Source organism: Podarcis bocagei (genome assembly GCF_964188305.1).
Source record: "Podarcis bocagei genome assembly, chromosome: 1".
NCBI lineage: Eukaryota > Metazoa > Chordata > Lepidosauria > Squamata > Lacertidae > Podarcis > Podarcis bocagei.
In genome coordinates, this window is record NC_138125.1 from 44,293,898 (window position 1) to 44,316,224 (window position 22,327).

Sequence of the window (22,327 nt, forward strand, 5' to 3'; positions counted from 1 at the left end):
CTGATGCCAGCTATCTAAATACTACATAATGTGCATTTTATCTCTGCTTATCACTGGGTTGTACAGCCATGTGTCTGCACTGTAGATGAAGGCAATCACAAAGACAACAGAAGCTTCCCTTGTGTGCCTCTTAGAGGCATCCGGTTCACTATTCGATGAGAACCGGAACCTAAACTAGATGGGTCTTTGGTCTTAATCCTCTTCTTACATTATGTTCCTCTGCACCACATTGTTTTTGTCTTTTGGAAAACTTATTTCCTATGCTTCCAGTTTAGTGCCAAGTCTCCTATCACATGGCAAGGTGATCAGCAGTTGAATTGCTCACTATTTTTCCTGCCCCCTGTGCCTGATTATGGGCAAAGGCTACACAATGTGCAGGCTTTGCTTTTTAATGGCAACTCAAATATTTCACTAGAACCTAAACGGATGTTTAGATGTAACTTACTTTAAAAATCAGAAATTAGCCGATATACAAATAGTCTGAGACCCTAAATGTATTGTACCAGTTCTTAAGGACTGCACGGGTTTTAAAGAAATTTGACTAATCAAAACTCCATGTGTTGAACATGAGTTTCTGGTTTTGTGTTTTTCTCCCGAGGATGGTTTGACAGCTGGAGAAGAGGCTAGGCATCCTGCTGCCTAAACTGACCCAAACTGTTTGAGTACACTGGTTTAGTTACCAGTCACGAACATCCTGCTGCCACTCTTTGGAGGTCTAACACATCTGCTCTACATATCCAAGAAAACTGGCAACACCATGGGGTATACAATTAGCATGTTGTACACAAATTAAACTGCTGCCTAATATATGTGAGATGTCGAGGAACCACAGAGCCAGAGGAACTGAGCCAGCATCTCAGTTGGATGAAGAAATAGAGAGTTAGCGTTGAGAAATCTGTTCTATAATTTCTGGAAAGAAAATCCACATCTTGTAACAAGTTTGCGGGCAGAGAGCTGGCTGAATTTGACACTGTGTGTGGTCAGAGAAGTCTAGTTCTTTGCCCAGCTTTTCAGAAGCATATAATAATTTTTTCCATATGTTGGCTTAATTGGCCTAAAAATAGGGAGATTGATGGAATTAGAAATCTCTTAATTTTTGCAAACATTTTTATATAAGCAGTACCCAGTATTAGGCATACTCAGAGAAGACCCAGTGAAATCAATGGGCTTAGTTACTTAAGCTCATTGACTTCATTTGGTCTAGTCCTGAGTGTGACTTACCATGTGAGATATCACCCATGCATTATACAGTAGTTGCATGCTACGCCCACTATGAATATTGATTTTCAGGGCACAGATGTATCTTTGAAATGTAGTGTGGGTGACAGAAGTATCCTGTTAAATAACACAAGGGAAGTGGTGGCAACTTCTGTTAATCTACGTGGGGGAAAATGCAGGCTGAAGGGGATGATCCTGCATCCTTTCCTTCTATAGTCTGTGCACATGTTTCTCCCTGTGAAAGTACAATTGGTGCCTACCTGAAGCAACCCTTTCCACGACCCTCAGTTGATTGAAAGGGAGTTGGGTTCAAATCTCAGTGTCTGAAGTGGTGGAGGTGGGTGCTGAGAAATTCCATTTCAGTAACAACCAATCCCAGAGAATTCAGCAGGAGCCCCTGGGAGAGTTTTCTTTGTGAAGGTCAGGGTTGCCCTGGAATGGGTTCGCCCTGAGAGAGAGGCCCGAGCCTTGGAAAGCATTCTGGTTACAGCAATGTCCGGCAAGATCTCAGTGGCCCTTGAAAATCTGAGGGAGAGGGTCTAAATCTCATACCCATAGCCACAGCAAGTCTCCAAGGTGAGCAGCCTCTGGCATGGTAAGAATTTATGCAACTTGATGTTGGCAGGGGTCCTGCTAAATGAAATAGCTTTGTGCAGTAGTCTATATTATGATAGTTTGCAAAACTATTCTTTCCTGTGTGGACAAACTGAGAACTTCAATATTGTGCTGTTGGGTTCAGCTGTCACTAACAGGACAATCCTTTCTCAATTGTCTTCCTTGTCATAACTGCACCTGCTTTGTTGTTGGCATCCGTCTGTCTCGAGAGACAATGGAGTGCAGCTCCAAAGTGACCTCCCAGGACGCAAGCCTGGGCAGTGTGTATGGAGGTCCTGGGCTGCCCAGTTGAAAAGACTCCCACTCTCAGCCTCACTGATGTGGTCCATAGGAAAGCAGAGCAATACATTCGGCACTGGCGTGGCTGCAGGAGTTGCTGGAAGGAGGCTTACAAGGAGCCATCCAACCATCTTAGGGACTCCACTCCAGATTTGTGTAGAGTTTACTCCTTAGCCTTTTCTTCTCCCAAAGATATCCCACAAGGCAGCAGAGGTTTAGGATCAGTTTTTCTTCTCCTAGATCGGCTACCTTCTCAGGTTGACAAGCCCCACCTGCCCCTCACTTCCTTCTGCAGCACATGCAGAAGTTGCCTCTTTGACCATTGGACTCACTATTGGTCTCATCCACTCAATCTGCCTGTATTCAATGCAGAAAAAGTCCTTAACTCACTGAGGGTTGAGACCCATCGGCTACCCTCACCTGGTTTAGCTGGCCAGCTGAAGCTGTTTCCAGGGGTGTGGCTGCTGTTGGATGCTGACAGCTTCTGGGGGCCAAAGGTGAGAGCTGAGAGGGTGGGCAAACTACCCAGAGGGAGCATGACGTGTTCCCCAGCAGAGGTACTACCCCTCCCCTAACACCTCATGCCCCCACACCTGCTTTGTAGTACTAAATAAAATACAACAGTTGCTCTGGAAGGATCATTGTCCAAGAACTATAGATTTTATTCGCTTTTTAATGGAAATGTGTCTTTATTCATTTCACAAGATTTATACACCACTTGATCGTAAGAAAACTTCAAAGTGGTTTGTAAAAAGAAAAAAACTACAAAATTATCAATTAAAACAAGTCAAAAATCAGCAATAAGCTAAAAACCAGATTGAAACACATGTTAACATTCTACATGTCTGGTTGTTGTTGTTGTTTAGTCATTTAGTCGTGTCTGACTCTTCGTGACCCCATGGACCAGAGCACGCCAGGCACTTCTGTCTTCCACTGCCTCCCGCAGTTTGGTCAAACTCATGTTGGTAGATTCGAGAACACTGTCCAACCATCTCGTCCTCTGTCGTCCCCTTCTTCTTGTGCCCTCCATCTTTCCCAACATCAGGGTCTTTTCCAGGGAATCTTAGGTTTGCCTAAACAAAAATGTTTTTGGCAGGTACCAAGATGAGTAGTGAAGGTGCCTGCCAGATGTGATTAGCTAGGGAGTTGACATCGTACAAATGCTGAACAAGTGTTATGTAGCACCTATCTTGTGTCTCAGGAAAAGTGAGTTGGTTTCACATTCTAAAGTTAACTGTAATCTTCCAGTATAGTCAGTATCTATAAACGCACATATGGATATCCTACCTGTACAAAGGAAAACATATAGTTATCCATTCATGCGCATATGATTTGCACAGCATATGATTTGCACGAAGCATAGGTGGGAGTTATGCTCTGAGAGAGTTCTACACTGCAAATACTTAGGGCGGTATTCAGCTAAGTTTTACTCAGATTAAACGTGTTGAATTCAATAAACATGGCCCATTCCAGTGGCTCTACTCTTGAGTACAACTCAGTTGACTATCACCCATTCTCTCAAGAGTCTGTGGTCCTTGGAGGTTCCATATTACATAAGAACATACAGAGAGTCTGCTGGATTAGGCCAATGGCCCATTTTATCCAGCATCCTATTCTCACAGTGGCCAGCCAGATGCTTGTGGGAAGCAGGACCTGAGTGTAATGGCCCTCTGCCCACCTGCCATTCCCAGAAATGCATTCAGAGGTGTGTGGCCTCTGGCGATGGAAGTGGAACATGGCTATCATGGCCTTTGGTAGCCTCATCCTCCATGAATTTGTCTAATCCTGCTTTAAAGCCATCCACGTTGACGGCCGTCTCTGCCTCTTGTGGGAGCGAGTTTATATGCTAGGTGAAGAAGTATTTTTGCTTCTATCTGCCCTGAGTCTCAACATTCAGCTTAATTGGATGTCTATGAGGGAGAAGCACTTTTCTCGATCCGCTTTCGTGCCTCGTTTTTTAAATTCCCATCGTGTCTTACTTGCCATTCCTCCTAAACTGAAAAATCCCAAATGCTGCAACCTTTCCTCCTGGGAGACTCGCTCCCTGCCCTTGATCAGGGGAGGCCTGGTGGGCTTTCTGGGGCTGATGGCAGGCAGCCTTTCCCTTCAGCCCTCCGCCCTCCCTCCACAATCTTGTGGATGGGAAATGAAGAGTTAAGGAGAGGCTGTCACAAGGTGAAAGCGGCTGGAAGGGAGAAGGGAGGCAGTCACGCAATGAAAACAGCGCTTGCTCAAAGGGGGCAGGGTTCTCACGCATTGCCGTGTAACCCTGTCATCTATCTTGTCACGGTCCAGGCCCTCCTGTCAGCATTAATCCACCCCGACAGTGGATTAATCTTCCCCTCACACACACTTCCCTCCCAAGGGTGAGACGGGGAGGGGGGCCGAGTTGAGAGAGAGTCTGTTCTTCGGCCAAGAAGCCTCCACTCCTCTGGCTCGCACCCGTCCTGAAATAACAGCTAGTTAGGGAGAGCGGTGATTATGTCTCGATTTTGCACGCCAGAAGGAACTTTTTCATTTCAATTCCTCCTTTTCATTGGCAAGATATCCTGACAGCTAGCCCTCCTTCCCTCTCACCGCCCCCCTCCCTCCACTAAGCACACAAACATACTGAGGGGAATTCATTAGAGGAATGGAAGGCCCATTATTATAGTCCAGGCAGAAGCCTTCTTCCATCAGACTTAGGTGCAGGTGCTCAGGGTCGGGCAGAAAAAAAACACCCCAAAAACTACTCTCTGCCATTCTTTGGACTTTAAATGTAAGCTGGAATGGGAGGAGAACAGTGTTTGAGCAAAGCACTTGGATAACCTTAGCCTGTTGGTTTAACCTGGAATGTATACAGAGGCACTTGTGCTTCTGAAATATTTGACAGAAAGTAACGGGGCAGAAGGAACTCTTCTTGAATCTTGGCTAGAGTAGGTTTGCTGCAAAATGTTACTAGGTCTCCCACACTGGATGTGGATTTGGAAAATCTGTTTGGAATATGGCTCTGCAAACACTACAGTGGAACCCCGGTGCAAATACGACATTCACTTTAAGAAGGATTGACCTGGTTGCTTATTCCCTTGCAGGCATGAATGTCATGTTTCCCGCTTGAATAGTGTATTTAAAATCATATGAATATTTGGCATCTAACAATATTTGAGGTTTCATATTGCTTATTATTTGATAATGATACACAATGGTATTTTATGTCTGACTGTGTGAGAGAGTTCTGATGTATGGTGGCATTTGCTATTGGACAACTATTGGCAGAAAACCAACAGTAAGTTACTGTTGATAGCATTGGTATTTGATATTTTAAATTTAAATTGAGGTTAAATTTCAGTAGACTGGCGCTCAGAGGGAGTGAAGGGCTGGATGTGGGACAATAAACTGAATTCTGAAATAACCGAGACATTATGTGTCCTGAGTTCTCAAGTCTGGGAGGTGGGGAGACAATCTATCTTGGATGAGGCTGCACTCCCCTTGAAGCAGCAGATCCACAACTTGGGAGTATTCCTGCATTCAGCATTGTCACTGGAGGCTCAGTGGATAGAATGGCTAGGAGTCATTTGCTAACCACAGTCTCTTTCGGACAGAATTGACTTGTACTTCCAGATTGGATTATTCCAGTACGTTCTATGTGGGGCTGCCTTGGAGGACGACTTGGAAACTTAAATTGGTCCAAAATGCAGTGGCTGGGGTTCCATTTAGATCTCGTGTAAGCTCTGATTTAAAACTGCTGCATTGGTTGCCAGTTTGTTTCCGGGCCCAAATTCCGGGCTCATGTTAGTGTTTAAAACCCTAAATGACTTAGGCTCCAAAAACCTGCCTCCTTCCCTACAGATCCTCTCAGCAGTTGGGTCCTCTTGATACTTCTGACTCCCTCAGAATTTCTTTTTTTTGGGGGGGGGAGGTCCCAGGTGAGGGCACTCTGTGGTGGCCAGTAAGTTGTGGAACTCCCTCCCCACAGAAGTATCTCTAACACCTTCAACTGTACAGTTTTTGGTGAATGCTGAAGATGCATTAAGTCCCTTTGACCTGAGATGTGTATTTTCAGGACTCACTTTGTGACTGTGATTTGTTTTAAACTGTGTTTAATGTTATGCTTTCAATTTTTGTGACCCACCCTGGGACAGTAGGGTGAGGGGCAGGTAACCATTCAGATTTTTGTTGATAATGACAATATCTTACATTTCAAAATGTTGGATTGTTTTGATTCCCCCTCCCCCCCAAAAAATTCTTTTCTTGCCAGCTTCTCATATGGTGCATTCCTAATCCTTTATTATTGCACTCAGTACAACCTTGAGCACAAAGAGGTTTGTGATGGACAAAATTCTATGTTTTCTCTTTCATAATTTGAGATGAGCCCCACACTGTGCCAAGCAACAAGAAAGCCATACACATCATGCTAATGGATCTTTTACGAGCTGCTGAGGTCATGGGTAAGAAAAAGTTCAGTGGTGAGGATGGGGGAGTAGGGGAAGACAGGTAAGGAGTTCAGGTTTAGTTAGTAGAGCAGAAGCAGTTCACCAGAGGAAAAATTAGAGAATGGAAAAGGCACTGAATCAGCTACAGGAAAATGCAAGGTAACACAGAGTACAGTTATTAATTCAGATCCCTTCTGACTTGTAAAATGGTAGCTGCTTGCATTTTACATTCATATCTCCCCCTTTTCCCCATGGAACTCATGGTAGTCGAGTTCCTCCTCACTTAATCCCCACAACAAATCTAGTCAAGGCACATCCTGACTCACAATATGCAATACGTACTTCTCACACCCAAAATCCATCTTGCATCTGCACAAATCATACCATAACTTGCTATGCAACCCATTCTACTCACACACATCCAGCAATTGCTCCTTTCACTCTACTGAAAACACCAGGAGACAATGAAACCATTGTCACCGAATCATGGCAATTTTGTGTGGAATTAAGTTTCACCGAACTCAGTGGGACTTTATTTTGCACTAAATGCCTGGCTAAAGTGCCAGACAGGACAATAACAAATTAACAGGACTTAATTCAGATATGTAATGTAAGGGAGTTCCAAAACATAGGTGCTGCCATACTTAAACATTGAATGAAAAAGACTTTCAATTTAGTATACACAGCACAAAATTATATTTTAAGCATTGTGGACCTTGGCTGTATAAAGCTTTGTGTACTAGTACCAAGACCTTGAACTTCACCCAACGGTTAATTAGCAGCCAGTGCAATTATTTCAGCAGTGGTATAACATGATAGCAATTTTCTGCCCTACTGAGCAGTCAAACCACCACATTTTGCATTAGCTGCAGCTCCCAGATCAACCTTGAGGGCGGTCCTACATAGAGCACATTGCACTAGTCCTGGAAGTCACCAGAGGATGAACAACAGTGGTCAAGCTGTTCCAGTCCAGAAACTGTTCTGACAATTTTACCAGAGAAGCTGGTAGAAGGCACTCCTAGCCACTGAGGTTACCTGGACTTTAAACAGCATGAAAAGTTTTAGCAATAAATTACTTTGGCTCAGTTTATTTTGAAAATACGAAAAGTAAAGGTGAAGCAAGTTATGGCTAAAACCTAGAAACTCCCATAAGGCTTGGAGACGCTATATAGCTACCAAGAATGGAAAAATTATAACTGGAAGCATCTGCAGAGAGGAATCTCTCCTCACTGGCCAGAGTTTGCCCAGGAGAACTGCTGCCTCATTCACCCTGCTGCACTGACATCAAAAAAGGTCAAGAAATTCCTCCAAATGTTACCTGAACCTAGAGTGTTCTTTAGTTGTTAAATGTCAGCTGCTCTTTGGGTTGTTGATGGAGTGGAAAATCTGTACATGATGGGGATGAAATAATCATGAAATCGTATCCATCCAATTACACAGTTCATTTATGATCCTGGCTGTATGACAGAACTGCGTGCAACAGGGGACATGTTTGGGACAGAGAACGAGAAGCCGAGAGTGAAACACACACTCAGCTATTCCTGCTGAAAAGGAGCTTGACGCTTTAGCAGAAATAGTAGTTAGTAAATGTAAGTAAATATACATAGGCACATAGACACAGAGAGAGTTTTTATAACAGTTTGAGTCAAGCATACTTAACAAAACATCTTAAGTCTTCTTAGGATCACTATAGAAGTGAGGCTGCTTGAGTATTTATTTATTATCCTGTCCCCAACTACCAAAGGTTCCCACTGTGTGTGTGTGCTAAGCTAGGGCAGCAAAAGAGCATAAATAAGAATTCTCAGTGGGTCCCCCACAATGGCCCATTCAAAGTAATTAATTTAAAACTGCCTGTTCTCTCAAAGGAAACCCTCCCATCCGCATTCCCTCTTCCTGTCCTTCTCTCTAAAACCCCAGGAAACATACTCTACAGGGTGGCCAACATCAAAGTCCTGATTCCTGAAGCTTCCTGGATTCAGTTTCGTAAAGGGAAATCCAGCTGTTTTCAGCGCTCAACAACCTGCGGCTCAAAGCTGATGCAGTGGCTTCCAGTGTCAAGAGGCCAGAGGAAGAGAGCTCTTTTCAGATGCAGTGGCATCATGTCAAAGACCACTTTGGCCAAAATTTGAGTGAGCATCTTTGTCAGTGGTCTGGCTCCATAGAAACATGAAAGATGGCCTGGTTGGAAGCAATATGGTACAAAGAACATTGGGGATGTTTGTGAATTAGACAAACTTCTGATTTGCAGGAAATAGCTTGGGGGGGGAATTGGACACAGCGAACAGCAGATGGGAAAGGGTTAAGTGTGCACACATGCACACTGTTCCTTCTCTGTTCATAGTCACTCTCAGCTGAAGTGGCTGCAGATGTAAAAAGGACCATGGGATGAAAGTTTTGCCCACTGGAGTGCCTTTTCCACTTAAAAGAATCGCAGCCGGCTGAGGAGGAAAATACTTCTCCCTGGTGCTCGGGGGGGGGGGGTGTCTGCTGGTGGGGTTAGACAGTCTTGGGCTCAATTAATAAAAGGCCTGACTCTCAATACAAGGCCGTTTTCTATGTCTGCTTTCTTTGCATTTCCAGTTTCTGAATTTTACCACGTCAAACTAGCTCCTCTTTAAAGCATCACGTTTACATAAGAAGAGGCTTCTGGATCAGGCCAATGCCCCATCTAGTCCAGCATCCTGGCCACATGCCTGTGGGAAGCCTGCAAGCTGGGCGTGCGCACGAGAGCACTCTGTCCACCTGCGATTCCCAGCAACTGGTATTGAGAGGCGTTTCACAGCAAACTTGGATCTAGACCACACCCTCTGTCTGCTTTCGTTTCTGCTGCAGGGCTCATATGACATTAATTTCACCAAAGTTTTAATGGGTTCTTGCTTGCAGTTTGGGCAAGGTCTAAAGAAAAATTGGAAAGCGTGAAATACAGCTTCCATTTCCCCTGTGTGCTGGAAGCACTGAATATTGCTTCTTAAGTTTATATAACAGACACAAATACATATTTACACTGTCAGCTAACTTTGTTTTTCCTTCTAGTCTTGTTGAAATGGTTTTGTTTTCATCTGTCCTGGTTCAGCCACAGATTCCTGAATCACTCAGCACTTGCAAAACGATGAAGTATTTCTGTGTATCTTCTATACAGTGTATGGAAGAGAGGCGACAATCCTAACTCTGGAGTAATTTATATGTAACAAAATAGATGGGATGTGGGAGTTCCAGGGCTGGATTACCCAACCCTTTATAAACAAAAACCTTTAAAACAGATGCACTGCAGGGCCTCTGATTTTGATTGAAGTAGATGCACTGAAGGATTTGTTTATGTGCTCTAAACTAGTCCTCCTTAAAGCTGTTAAGGCTACTAGCTCTTGCTGAGGAAAAGCACAGGCACTTCGTAGTGCAGAGGTAGCCAAGGTGGAATATCCTCCAGATATTGTCAGACTACAACACCCATCGTCCCTGACCATTGAAAATGCTGGCTGAGGCTGATGGGAGTTGGAGTCCCCTGGCATAGTGCATCTATATATTCCCTCACCCTCAGTTTGACAAACAGCAGCTTCGAGGAGGGAGGACAGTTAGATAGCAAAAGGGTCAAACAGTTCCTCCCTCAGACCCACTTTAAAACATGCAGTAAAAGCATCCCTTGGACTATGCACATTTACATATAAAATGGGCCTTCATGGTAAAACTGAGGCAGAGAAGAGGGAGTGCTTAACCCTTCTTCTGCCAGCCATTCCCCCCCCCCAGCTCCTTCCCATTGGATGGTGCAGTTAGCCAAGCTTAGACTCTGGACTTAATGGTATTATGGAGGGGAAGGGAGAACCGTCCTTGTGTTTTACTTCACTCACTTCAAAATGTGGTGAGCTGGCCCTTGCTGCATTTGGGAGCCCTCCTCATTCTGCTGTGTGTGTGTGTGTGTACGTGTGTGTACACATGTGTGTGTCGTGGAAAATCCTGCCCCCAAACACTGCTCCTACCGTCACCCAGGGGCTTCTCCTCAACCCTCAAGTGTTGTGGACCAATATTTACCTCACAAACATGGGTCGATGAGGTGCAACCATATGTGGGGTTGACAGGAAGCCCTTTTCTGATGCCACACACCCTTCATGTGGGCACTTCACAATGGAGAAAGAGTTGTCGGGTTAACAGTTGCTGTGCAACATGTTGCTTATCCCTGAACGGGATTTTGGAAGCTAGGGATCTCCATCCAGCCCCAACCAGCATTCTGCTTACTGAATTAAGTTATACACATGTAATGAAACAACCCATATTTGAACCACAGCAGAAAATTCCTTATTATCCCAAATTATTCAGTCCCAAACTTTAGTTTACCAGGACAGTGGAGAATGTCAACCTGACGCCATTTGGCCACAATAACTTGTACTGGATGGTATGTTCTTTCTGTGTCGAACTCACATGTTGTGTATTTAATATTACACATGGCATGAGTTATTGCAAAAGACTTCTAATAATTGAGCATTATAGGAGCCATACGTTCAGAACTGAGAAAATGCTGTCTGGCGTACTTTCAGTTTACTCACCATATGCTTGTTCCTGGCTGATTCAACATGTAGATTCATAGCCAGTTATAACCACATTGTCTTATTACTTGCACACACGGGAACATGTCTAAAAGTATTCCCCCCCCCCCACTTGAAGAAGAATGTGTCTGTTTATGTGTCTTATTGCTTATAGCAAATCTGTGTTTCTTTTCCATTCATCATGCTAGCTGTGTTCATATGATTTTTTTTGCTTCTGTATCCTTGCAGATCTGGGGCAAATGAGTTTAATGCTGCTGTGGTAACATTGTTCACCATTGCGCAGGTTCCCATTTAGAATAAATAATATGGGTTAATTGTTGTCGTTTAGTCGTGTCCGACTCTTCGTGACCCCATGGACCAGAGCACGCCAGGCACTCCTGTCTTCCACGGTGTCAGAGCTGCTCGAAGATCCTAGCTCACAGAGGATCACGCTAGCCAGCGATCATTAAGTAAAAGTCTTTATTGAGTTACAGTTTCCATTTTCAAGCTGCTGCGTGCAACTCTACGTCTAGTAGCTAGATCGGCGAAGCTCCGTCTGAGTCTCCGCCCCTTGTGCACCAACTTAATATCCTAGCCCTGCTCCACCTTTTCCGCCTGACTGTTCTTCTCTGGGTCCCTCTGCCCCCCAGGGTTTCTTCCTTCCGGGATTCTTCTGACGCTGACCCGGACCCTCCTGCCTCCTTGCGCCGGGCTTTAGGACCTGGCTCCCTTTCCGGGCTGCTTACTGCGCCGCCTTCCTCTGCATTTGAACTTGGCGCGCGCGCCCAACCTTCCACTTTCCGCCTAACCGTTTCTTCGCTCCCGGTCGCCACACCCCCTGCTGGTCCTTCTGCAGCAGGACCGCCCCCACGGCTCTGTCCGAGGCGTCTGTCTCCACCCTCATCGGCCTGCTGGGGTTGACATGAAGCAGCTGCTCTTCCGACGCGAAGAGACGCTTGAGCGCCTGAAAGGACTGCTCCGCCTGCTCTGTCCAAACGAACTTCTTTTTCTTGGAGCTAAGCGTGTCAGTGATGGCCGCTGTCTGCATAGCGAAGCCTTTGATAAACTTGCGATAGAAGTTCGCGAAGCCGACAAACCGTTGGACCTCCTTCCGGTTGCGTGGACTCTTCCAATCCAACACCGCTCGAACCTTGGCGCTGTCCATGGCGAGCCCCTTGTCAGACAGCTTGTAGCCCAGAAAGTCCACCTCCGTCACGTCAAATTGGCACTTCTCCAGCTTGGCGTAGAGCCTATGTTGCTTTAGCCTGCGCAGCACTTCCTTGACGTGCCCGTCATGCTCCTGCTGCGATTCCGAAAAGATCAGGATGTCATCTAAGAAACAGACGCACGTCTTGTAGAGAAGTCCCGCCAACACGTGATGCATGAAAGCTTGAAAAACGTGGGAGCCATTTTGCAATCCAAAAGGCATAACTCTGTATTCGTAGGTCCCCAGTGGCGTGAACATGGCCGTCTTCCACTCATCTCCTTCCCGCATGCGAATGAGGTTGTACGCCCCTCGCAGGTCCAACTTGGTGAACACTTTTCCCTTCCGCACCTTCGCTAGGAGGTCGTCGATTCGGGGCATGGGGAAGTCCGATGGCTTGGTCCCACTGTTCAAAATGCGATAGTCCACGACCAGTCTTTTTTGGGGCGTGTCTCGCTTTTTAACAAAGAATACAGGACTGCCCCCCGCTGCCTTGGACTCTCGGATGAAACCGCGCTCCAAATTATGATCTATGAACTCCTTGAGTTCTTGCAGTTCGTCCTCTGACATGGAATACAGTTTCCCTTTAGGCAGCGCCGCCCCCGGCAGCAGGTCAATTTTGCAGTCATATGGTCTGTGAGGGGGTAGTCTGTCCGCCTCCTTTTCGCAGAATACTTCCAAAAATTCTGCGTACTTGTGGGGAATCGCTTGCAGCGTGCCTAGCAGCAGCTGTGACTCCTCTTCCTCTCCTTCCTGCCGGGGCACGATGCAGTGTTCAGCACAAAAGGAAGATCCGAAGATCAGCTGCCTCTGGTACCAAGCCAGCGTTGGGCTGTGCTTGTCCAGCCAACTCATTCCCAATACAATGGGCGTGTCCGATAGTTGAGTGACATTGAAGCTGATGACTTCTCTGTGATTCCCAAGTCGCATCACCATCGGTGGCGTCTGCTTCACCACTTGCCCCCCTAGCAGCTCCCTGCCATCCACCGTGACAACCTGCAGGGGCAGTGTGGCCGGCAGCAACTGTATAGCGTGTTTGTCGACAAAGTCCTGCCCTATAAAGTCCGCGTTGCTGCCCGAGTCCACGGTGATTGGCACGTCCATGGTGATGCCATTGGGCAGCTGGAGAGATGCGGTGAGCCTCACTACTGGTTTGGGCGGGAGGGGGTTCACGGGCTGCAAAATCTCTGGGGACTGCGTCACTAACACGTCTGGCTGGGCCCCAGTGCCTCTTCCTCCAGCCAGACTGCGTCGTTTCCCTGCTGTGGTCCACCTTGCTGCGTCGCTGCAGTCACCATTGCTGAGGCTGCAGTGAGCTTGTGGGGCCTCTGGGGACACTCTTTCGCCATGTGCCCTCGCTCCTCACAGACGTAACACTTCCTGTTCCCTCTAGGAGGCTTCGCTTTCACTGCTGCCGGTGCTAGGGCTCTGGTTGCTGACTGAGCCCTTGCACCTCCCACCTCCATAGGTTCCGCTCCTCCTCCTGGTGGAGGCGTGGATTGCGCCCGCGCTGCGTCTCTGGGAAGGAAGGAGGGGCCCCTGGCTGGTTCGCGCCCTCCACGCCCTTCGTCCCTGCTCCACGGACGTTCTTCCAGCCGCACCCCCACTGCCAGTGCCCTCTGAACGACCTCCTGGGTGGTCCGGGGTCGCTCCCCCCTCGCGATCTCATCTTTAATCGAGCTGTGCAGCCCCTCCCAAAAGAGGTCTCTCACAGGGGCCGAATCTCTGTCCCATTCCAGGGCACTGACCAAAGCGAAAAAGCGGGCATGATATTGCCTTACGCTGGCCCTCCCTTGCCTTAGTCCATGCACCTCCTTCCGGGCAAGATCCACGTCAATGCTTGATAAAAAACACCCATCCATCGCTTCAATAAAGGCATCCGCATCTTGGAGCGCCGGATCCTTATCTCTCCATAGATTGCGCAGCCATGCTTTAGCATCCCCATGCAAATGGGACATGATGAATCCCACCTTCTCTTGCTCATCTCTAAAGTCTTTATGCAGCAGTTGCAGTGCGCACAGTACATCTGCTCTAAAGTTGGGATACTGTTGCAGGTTCCCATCGAAGTGAGAGACCAGACCGCCTGTACGTCTCGCCAACCCAATTCCCTCCTGTCTGGGTGTCTGCTTTGTAAGCACGTCTAACCTGACTTGGAGATCCCTGCAGGCGGCAGCTGCCTCCTCCTCTCTCTTCCGGGATGCGAGAGCCTCTGCATTCAGTTGTGACACTGCTCTTCTGAGTTCCTCTATCTGCTGCTCAGCCGTCATGTCGGCTGCCGTTCGTGAGCTCGCTGGTAGGCACCTGCTTCTCTCCCCTCCTCGAGGCTGTAGATGCCGACACTTGGGAGACGGAGCTTACTGTCAGAGCTGCTCGAAGATCCTAGCTCACAGAGGATCACGCTAGCCAGCGATCATTAAGTAAAAGTCTTTATTGAGTTACAGTTTCCATTTTCAAGCTGCTGCGTGCAACTCTACGTCTAGTAGCTAGATCGGCGAAGCTCCGTCTGAGTCTCCGCCCCTTGTGCACCAACTTAATATCCTAGCCCTGCTCCACCTTTTCCGCCTGACTGTTCTTCTCTGGGTCCCTCTGCCCCCCGGGGTTTCTTCCTTCCGGGATTCTTCTGACGCTGACCCGGACCCTCCTGCCTCCTTGCGCCGGGCTTTAGGACCTGGCTCCCTTTCCGGGCTGCTTACTGCGCCGCCTTCCTCTGCATTTGAACTTGGCGCGCGCGCCCAACCTTCCACTTTCCGCCTAACCGTTTCTTCGCTCCCCGATGGAGGTGTGGCCACTCCTGACTCATGCCCTCCCTCCTGTGGTGAGCTGCCAGCGCTTGCCCCCTGGCTCCCTTCCTCCTCCCTGCTCCCTAGCGGTGACGCTGGTCCCGATTTCCAACTGCTCTCCTCTGAGTCCCCTCTGGCTCTATCTTCCTGGGGTGCCCCCCTAAACTCCCCCCTTGCCCTGGCCACTGGTGCTCCTTTCTGTGAATCCTCTGATTCACTGGAAAGACTCGGAGATCTCGGGTCGTCGTCATCACTCATCTTTTCTTCTGCCTCCTCCCCTTCGCTCTCTGTTTCCTCCCTTGCCCTTGCCTCTGCTCCTAAACCCCTGACACACGGGTTAATTTATCCAGTGTGAAATACAGTGGTACCTCAGGTTACATACGCTTCAGGTTACAGACTCTGCTAACCCAGAAATAGTGCTTCAGGTTAAGAACTTTGCTTCAGGATGAGAACAGAAATTGTCCTCTGGCAGCGCGGCGGCAGCAGGAGGCCCCATTAGCTAAAGTGGTGCTTCAGGTTAAGAACAGTTTCAGGTTAAGAACGGACCTCCGGAACGAATTAAGTACTTAACCCGAGGTACCACTGTATACACAGAATAGACCCACTAAAATTAATCAACATGACCAATTTAGACCCATTACTTTCCCTAGGTCCTTTGTGAACTTTGCTGGAAACAACTCAATATCTCTTCCTGAGATGAAAAGAAAATTTAACAATGTTCCCCACACTGACTTGGCTTTATGAATTGATAAATTAAGGTTGCAGGGGCAAAAAGGCACTTGAGATCACATCCACATTCCTTGATTCCCCCTCTCCTGAAATGCCTATAAGGAGAGCCAGGTGTCTCCTGAAGCATGAGATTCCAGTACCTCACTTGCCCTCACAGTTACGCATTACCTCAAACTGACTTTTCCTTTTACATGCACTAAGCAACCGAATTTGTGCAGGTCTCTGAGGAAATAGCTGTGAGAGTTTCTATGAGGGAAATAAACGCAGGCCAGAATTTTGCTGCCATTATAAAACATTTTAGCTCTCTTGAAACTGGCTCTTGTCTGGGGGTTTTGTGAGACAATGCAGGCCTTACACAAGTAAATTAAAGCCATCTGTGCTGGAAAAGAGTGCATCTTGAATACCTCTTTCCAGGCCCTGGTCATGACCCAGCGCTTAGAAATTTAGCATTGATTTAGTTGAGAATAATTATTACTGTGTTTTAAAGCTCAGCATTGGAGAAGCAGCCAGGTTTACAACCCTGGAGATAATCTATTCTCAGGTGTTCGCAGGATAAACACCCACACAAGCCTCGGTCCTGCTTCTAGCACTGACTCTGGAGGCAAGTGAATTGTTGCTGAATCCCACTCTGAATTCTATGCTGCCTTTTATTACAAAAGCACCAGAACAAAGCTGAAGATGAGAGCAAATGAAGTATTTTGTCTCTAAGACTGGGACTATGTGAAGAAAACAATCACGAGGTTGCCATAAACTGGTAACGCTAATGTAGGTGTATGGGGGGGGGGAGGCATTTGCAGGAGATAATCAGTAGCTGAGGAATGCCCCTTTCCTACCCATTGCTCCCCCCACAACACACACAGCCCCTTCCCTAGCATTCCACTTTCAAAAGGTTTTTATCTGTAGCCAAGCTGCAAGACCCCCCTGATTTGGAGTGGGGAGAAGGCTCTGGAGAGCGAAAGCAGGGGGAAAACAATGGATTTGGGAAGGGGTTAAGTACCTTCCCCTTTCATCCACTGATTCTCCTCTGCCATCTCCCCCCTCTACATAAGTGTTGCACAGCAAATGCCTGTTTTCCAAGATGGCATGTAGTTCCAGTGTAAGCCCCACCACCACCAAGAGAAATGCTGCTTGCTTTGAATATGTTAATTCTTTGCTTGTAGGTGCTCTTAGCCACATCCTTCCTTCCTTCCTTGGCAGAAGCAGTAATTCCCCATGAGCAACCAGATGCAAAACAGCACCTGCCCCTTTTCCAGTGCTGGATTTATGTATAGGCTAAGTAGGCTGAAAGGGACGCGGGTGGCGCTGTGGGTTAAACCACAGAGCCTAGGGCTTGCCAATCAGAAGGTCGGCGGTTCGATTCCCCACGACAGGGTGAGCTCCCGTTGCTCGGTCCCTGCTCCTGCCCACCTAGCAGTTCGAAAGAAGAGTTTGGATTTGGATTTGATATCCCGCCTTTCACTCCCCTTCAGGAGTCTCAAAGCGGCTAACAATCTCCTTTCCCTTCCTCCCCCACAACAAACACTCTGTGAAGTGAGTGGGGCTGAGAGACTTCAAAGAAGTGTGACTGGCCCAAGGTCACCCAGCAGCTGCATGTGGAGGAGCGGAGACGCGAACCCGGTTCCCCAGATTACGTGACTACCGCTCTTAACCACTACACCACACTGGCTCTCAAAGCACGTCAAAGTGCAAGTAGATAAATAGGTACCGCTCCAGGTAAACGGTGTTTCCATGCGCTGCTCTGGTTCGCCAGAAGCATCTTAGTCATGCTGGCCACATGACCCGGAAGCTGTATGTCGGCTTCCTCGGCCAATAAAGCGAGATGAGTGCTGCAACCCCAGAGTCGTCCGCGACTGGACCTAATGGTCAGGGGTCCCTTTACCTTTACCTTAAGTAGGATGAAGCCTAGGGCCTCTAAATCTAGGGGGCCTCCCTAGCCCCCCAGCGGGCAGTCTCCCCTCTCCCAAAATTGCAAACCCAAGATTTCATGCGAGGGCAGGGCAACTCGGGCCCAGCAACTATGAGACTCAGGGCCAGCCAGTGGGGCCCAATTTGAAACTCTGGGGCCCAACTTTAACTATTTTTGTGGGGCCCCGGTTCACAGCCAGTCTGCAGAATCTCAGGGATATAAATAAAATCCATCTAGATTGCCCTGGTGCAGGGGCCCCCTTAGGAGTGGCCCACGGGGCCCAATTTGGCCCAATTGCTCCAATTACCTTAAGGCCATCCCTGATGAGACTGTGCAGGGGTTGGACTGACAAGCCCTGCCCCTCTTAGATCCCTGGTTTTTCCACCCAACCTATGATGCTCTTTCTCCTCTCTGCTTATAGCTCAGAAGTTGAGGGCAGGCTATAGGTGCCCCAGACTATCACTGTTTTGTGGGAAGGATTCAAGGGTTGTTTGCAACAACATTTGTGCCCCACCCATGTGATTGTGTTGCCCCAGCCACTCTGGGTGACTTCCAACACAGTGAGACATCAAGCATTAAAACAGGCCCTCCAGATGTTTTTGGCCTACAACTCCCATGATCCCTAGCTAGCAGGATTAGTGGTCAGGGATGATGGGAATTGTAGTCTCAAAACATCTGGAGAGCCGAGGTTGAGGAAGCCTGTGTTAAAAACTTCACTTCAGATGCCTTCTAAAAGTCATTGTGTTGTTTATTTCCTTGACATCTGATGGGAGGGTGTTCCACAGGGTGGGTGCCACTACGTATAAGGCCCTCCTCCTGGTTCCCCGTAACCTCACCTTTTGCAGTGAGGGAACCACCAGAAGGCCCTAGAAGCTGGACCTCAGTTTTCAGGCTCAATGATGGGGGTGGAGATGCTCCAGATGTTCAGAGCCAAAGCTGTTTAGGGCTTTAAAGGTCAGCACCAACACTGAATTGTGCTCAGAAATGTACGGGGAGCCAATGCAGGTCCATGAAAGTGAATTAAAAGGCTGTGTTGCAAATCCAATTTTAAAAATGAATAGGAGTTTTCTGCCATTGGTTTAGAAAATGATAGGGGAATGCATTGAAAAGTGTGGGATGAATGGCTGATGAATTGGAAGAGGTATAAACACACTGCAAGAAATAAGGGTGAATGCAGGGTAAATGTTCCATAACACACACACCACCTCATGCAAATCAGAACAAATGCTCATTAAATACTGGATATAATCTAACCTCTGCACAAGCAAATCTGGATGATTGCTCAACAGACTGGTCCCTTGGAGGGATGGCTGAGCTTGGCTTGCGCCCCTAGCTGTGAGTAGCTTCTCTCTTTTCTTTCTCAAGCCTCCTTGCTTTCAGCGACTGGAGGACAGTAGTGTTAGGTTTGTTTATGCAAAGGCTTCTTGAGAACAAGTTGATGATTGAGGGAACTTATTAAAAGACTGCACACTTGGCAACAGAGGGAAGCAACAGACTTGGCAACAGACTGCAGGACTTTGGAGCCTTGAGCCTGACAGCTTGCTTATAAGCTATCTTTATCCCTCTCCATCCTTCACTTTCACTATTCTGGACTCAGACAGTGCACCACAAGTGATCCAGCAGGAATGTCCTCCACTCCTGCATTGATTCAGGGCTTTGGGTCGGCTCAGCATGAATTCGGTCTTGTAGCTGCTCTTAGAGCAGCAGTTTCCATTTGAGTTGCCAACTAGGTGTTGCCACCCGTTGTTCATCTTTGTGTTGGAGGACCAAACTGGATGAGTGGGGCACTGGGGAGGAGAGCAAAACCCAGCCCCCTCCCTTGAAAACCAGCCATTTAGTGAAGTCCACAAGAGCAACCTATTTTGCTGTTTGCTTGGAGCTACAAAAGCAGCAGGGTGTGTTGGTATGTAATCCAGCTGCCAGCAGGTAACAGTACATGGTTGATGGGCTGAATCTAGTTTGGTGAATCAGAAGTTGCACTGGCCTTTATTCACACAGCATTCATTAGTTTACTCCCCTCCAACCTGTTTGCTGAATATTTGTCCTGATGTGTTTGCAGGAAAGCTGAACTCTGTTAAGGCAAGCAAGCATTATCCCACACTTTCCAGTGCCTTTTCCTGTCACTTCCTTTATTGCAGAAAGTGTGATTTGGGGTGCGGGAATGGGGTAAGGGGGTTTGTTGTGCAAAACCTCCAGATCAACTTCAATGGCGCAACCTGAATTTGCTAGTATGCAGTTGAATCCCACTTGAAAATAGCAAGAATCTGGAAGCCACCCCAGCAGCATTACTCCCACTTTTCAAGAGTAGCGTTTAAATCCTTGAACATGGGGAGGATTAAAGGATCAGAACAGCTAGTGGGCCAGTGGGACTTGGGTTAAGTGGACTGTCTTGATGAAGAGAGGAATCAAGGACTGGATGAGAAAGGGACGGAACTTTTCTTGTAGCTTGCCAGCTTATAAATTGCACTGCTTTGAAAATATCCAATGCTTTGTGTTCATATATATAAGAGTTGTTGGGTTTCTAATTTGGACCCTTTACTTGATAAGCAGACAGTAGCAGGCGGCAGGCTAGAAAGTGCCCTCCTTCCTGCTCTCATAACTAGCAACAAGCAACATTCCTACAGAATCCCAGCCAGCAACACTATTCTGGAATTAAATCTAAGGCGTGGAAGCATCTTGCTGAACTTAATGGCAATTGCACAAACGCCCAATGAGATGAGCTGGAAATTTAAGGTAGAAGACAAGGAGGGTTGAGACCACCAGAATGAGTGGCATGCTTTGGCATGCAGACCCAAAACTAAGGAGTGGGAAAGAGTTTCTGGGGGTTTTGCACCAAGAGAGAGCAACGCTAGAAGTAGAGAGAGCTGCATTTGAGACTTTACATTCTTGTTGGAAAAGTTAACGTAGCTGTTTTCCTTAAGTGAAATTTCACTTAATCACAGCAGGAATACTGTGTTCCCTTCTGCCTGCCACACTTCAAAAAGGATGTTGTGGAGCTGGAAAAGAGTCAGAAAAGGGCAACAGAAAGGTTAGAACATTTGGGGTTCTTTCTTCTTTAAAGAAAAAAAAGACAGGCAAGGGGAAACATGATAGAAATGTACAAAATTATGTGAGAAATTTTGTTTTTCTTCCCCGTCGTAATACGAGAACCCAGGATAACCCAATGAAGCTGAATGTTGGGAGATTCAGGCCACACGGAAGAAAATACTTCTTCAAACATTGCATAGCCAAAATATGGAATCCACTATAGCTAGCTGTAGTAATGGGTGTGGGCACCAACTTGGATGGCTTAAAAAAAAGGGTTAGGCAAATTTATGAAGGATCAGGCTATCAGTGGCTTCTAGCCAAGACAGCTGTGTACTTACCACCTTCAGGGTTGGAAGCAGATACTGGCAGAGGAAGAGGAGTGCCAGGGGAGCGCACCACCCCCGGCAGCGCAATCCCGGTGGGGTGCCATGGTGGCTGCCACCCTGCCTGCGCTGGGGGCCACGCCTCTGCAAGTGGCGTGCCCTGCCCCCGGGATGCATGTCCCACCCCCACCTGCTCTCCGCCCCCCGGTACCGGAGCATGAAGCTCCACCACTGGAAGCAGTACAGTGGTACCTTGGGTTAAGAACTTAATTCATTCCGGAGGTCCGTTCTTAACCTGAAACTGTTCTTAACCTGAGACACCCCTGCTGCTGCTGAGCGAGTTCTCTTCTCATCCTGAAGCAAAGTTCTTAACCCGAGGTACTATTTCTGGGTTAGCAGAGTCTGTAACCTGAAGTGTCTGTAACCTGAAGTGTCTGTAACCCGAGGTACCATTGTATGCCTTGGAATACCCATGGCTGGGGAGCAGAAGTGGGGAGGCTGCTGTTGTGGTTTCATCTTCTGTGTGTAGACTCCCCACAGGGATGTGGTTGACCGCTGGAAGAACAAAATGTTGAAGCAGATGGACCTTGGTTTGCCCCAGGAGGGATGCTCTCATGTTCTTATATTCACTTTGGAAAACAATGGCAGGGGGTTTTGTTTCATTTTTAAATGGAATGTAGTGAAATGAATTCAAGGGGGGGGGGGAGAACTGTGAATAGCGCTTGACTTATTCTTAATTAAGCAAATGCTTTTTATAAAGTGTAAGGATGAAAAATGCATGCAAAAGTATCCACCCAGTGCAAAATTCTCAGAGAATTTCAGCTCAGATGGGTCCCCACCAGGGCGTTTTTTTCCAACCGGGACTCACTGGATCTCTGTTCCGGCAAGGGAGAAGTTCACAGTGAACTCTGACACCTATTTTTCTAGAAAAATAGCACTGGTCCACGCCACCAGACATCCATTCAATTGTGCATTCATGATTATATGTGTGGTTATACATGAACCCAGAACCCATGTTCAATACTGCTTGACCCTCCTAAAGTTTTGTGGGTGGACAGACTGCTTTGCTTCCAATTCATGCATGTTTCCTAATATCCTGCTGAAATGTCAGTGGGGGATCCAACCTTTGTGGCACTACAACACAAGAGTGCCCTCCAGATAGCAGTAAGGTAGTAGCACTGGGGAAATATTGCAGAACAATTATTAAAGTGAAATGGTGTTTGGTCAGCTCAGTATAATCTTGCAGAATATACCTGGAAAAAAGAAAAACAAGTCTGGAGGAGGTAGATCTCATCACGTTCAAGATGAGGCAGGCACCTT